This window comes from Dipodomys spectabilis, unplaced genomic scaffold, assembly GCF_019054845.1.
Source record: "Dipodomys spectabilis isolate Male_0828 unplaced genomic scaffold, ASM1905484v1 ptg000147l, whole genome shotgun sequence".
Lineage (NCBI taxonomy): Eukaryota > Metazoa > Chordata > Mammalia > Rodentia > Heteromyidae > Dipodomys > Dipodomys spectabilis.
Genome location: NW_024870824.1, coordinates 4,259,897 through 4,262,678, shown reverse-complemented (window position 1 = coordinate 4,262,678; position 2,782 = coordinate 4,259,897). Strand labels below are relative to the sequence as shown.

Here is a 2,782-nt window from a genome sequence, read left to right as displayed (position 1 = left end):
ATGACCATAGCCAAAAAGAAGTCAGGTTGAATGTGAAGAATAGTAGCACATTTATGAGCCACTTAATCTCTCTGGCAACCCTGTTTTCTCCTGTTTGTAAATTATTGATGAGATTTATGCTCCTGGGAAAAAAACAAACATATCTCCAACTCATCAAGGCTCTTCCAGTGATCCCTCATAGACCAAGAGGGTTTCTTGCTGCATTACAGGTGCTCAGGCAGTAGCTGGCCTGATGAATGTAAACATGGATAGTATCAGTTATGCATAAGACATCCATAGAAAGGCTCCTTGCCTTTCTACTATGTGCCATATACTGTGCTGGGCTGTGTACACAGTGTTTCAAGTGGTGGCCAGCACAGCTCCGTCAGTGAATGCTAGTCTCTGCTATTTTACAGATGGAATAACAAGGGGCATGATTGCCAATAAGGATAATATTAATGAGCCAGATGCCTTTTTTTTTTTTTTGGTTATTGAACACAACTTGTAGAAGTAATCTAGCAAATAAGTAATGCTTCCGCAAGGTATGTAAGCAATGTAAAATAAGTAAGGCAGATTTTTCTTTCCATCTGGCGGCAGCCATCAGGTAAGCCAAGATGGGTGCTTACAAGTCCATCCAGGAGCCATGGAGGAAGAAGCAGTCGGATCTGGTGGCTTTCTTCTGAGAGCTGGCTGCAGGCAGAGCCGTCAGCTCTCTGGTCCAACAAGGCGCTTCTGCCTGTGATACAAGGCCAAGCAAGGTTTTGTCATATACAGGATTCATATGCGCCCTGGGGGCTGCAAAAGCCCGTTCCTAAGGATGCGACTTATGGCACGCTCGCCCATCACGGCAGCTCTTTGGCCCACAACCTTCCGTCACTGGGAGCTCTGAGTCTTGAATTCTTGCTGGCTTGGTGAAGATTCCACATACAAACTCTTTCAGGTTATCCTCATTGATCCTTTCCGTCTGGCTTGGTGAAGATTCCACATACAAACTCTTTCAGGTTATCCTCATTGATCCTTTCCGTAAGATCATCAGAAGAAATCCTGACACCCAGTGGCTCTCCAAACCAGTCCACAGTCCTCAAGAGGGACGCGTGGGCTGACTGGTGCAGGCCACAGGAGTCGTGGCCTGGGAAAGGCCACAAGTTCTGCCACACTCTGTGGTTCCCACCCTGCAGCATGGACAAGGCACAGTACTCTCTGGCTCCACCGTTACCACGAATAATAAAAGTAATATTTGCACAGCTCATACCTAATACATAAGTTAGGACAGTCATGTCTGCTTACAGGTGTTTGTCTGTTAGAACTAGCCTGCAGATTATTTCATGACGGCTTTTGTCAAATTATGGATATGGAATAATATTTGAAAACTAAACTGGTGTGTTTTGTTTCTACTAAGATAACCTTTCTCCATCTTTGTTTCATCTTCTTAGGGAATTATGTCAGTGTTTAAAACATGCTGGGTGTTATAAGAGGTGTGAAATAATCTTGAAAAGAGAAAACATTACTGAGTAACCTGCTATGTCGTCAACACTGGTGCCCTGGTATAAAGAGAAGACCGGTGCTGGTTATACTCAGAACTCTAGGAATAGGAACAGTAGCCAGAACTGGGGGAGGAGAGGATTGTATTAATAATGGTGGTCCAGAATACATGACAATCACCAGACCATGAGAACCGACCTCAGTGGTGCTGGTGATATCTAGAGATGCGCCTTTTTGCCAGGTATGACTCGTTGCAGGTGATGGCTCCAGAGCATGCAGGGAAAAGAAAGGGCTGATACTGTAGGAGACCATTTCAGGGAAAAGAAAGGGCTGATACTGTAGGAGACCATTTCTGAGACATGCAGAAGCTAAATGTGGAACTACTGGAATATTTTGAAAACTTTGCTTAAACACAGCGGAAGATATTCACGTATTCTGCAGTGAACAAGGAAGACAAGGTCCCTCTTTCAACTGCCTTCTTTTTGAGGGCTTACCTCAGTGGCATCAGAGCTTACTTTCTGGGAGAGCTTTGAGTCTACTTCAGTCCCATAGCCCAGTGCCTTGATAGTGCCTAAACCCACAGCAGGTAAACACTTGGACTCTTAGCACCATCCATTTTTTTTGAATATTTGATACAAGTTTTAATAGTCTATACGTTTCTTCTCATGAAGAGAACCAGTTATAAGTAAATGCATTTTCTTTTTTGACTTGTTCAGTTCTTGAGGTCTTTTTGGTTGGGAGAATATCCTGCCAACAGTCTCCCACAATGAAAACAACAGCCAATTACTCTCCACACATTGACCCTTTGTGCTGTTCCCTGTGAGAGTTCTTCTTGAAGAGGGGGAAAAGATAATTTAGCTAGCTTTTATGGAGGCAGTTGGTAAGCTCTTCAATTCATAGTTATAAAATTTTAAATGTTTCTATGGAAGAGACTAAAAAGGATGTTATCTTTTCTTGGTGTATAGAGTGAAAATCTTGGAGGTATATGGGAATCCGCAGTAAGGGTGTTTTGGTAAGTATAATCAGGATAAACTTACCTCACTGATGATTACTGAATTTAAGGAAATAGAAAATATATCATGAATCTTCAACAAATTCGTTTATTTTCTCTTGTAAATATGCATTATATGATAACAGTAAATTGTACTGTGCCCACCATAACTTATCAGGTAGATCTATTGTGTGAAAAGAGAAATCATAAAACTATGGCTTGTCCGTTTATTCTTAATTCTCCACTTAATCCACGAAAGCAGCATTTGATAGTTAGAATCTAAGAGATGATAATGCAGTAACAGCAGAGCTATCCGTATCCAATTGTGCC

The 2,782-nt window shown here is 42.1% G+C and overlaps 1 pseudogene; it reads left to right on the top strand.

The window, feature by feature from the left end:
• The first annotated feature begins 593 nt into the window (after window positions 1-593).
• LOC122118022 lies at window positions 594-1,204 on the top strand (annotated as a pseudogene).
• The last annotated feature ends 1,578 nt before the right edge of the window (window positions 1,205-2,782 follow it).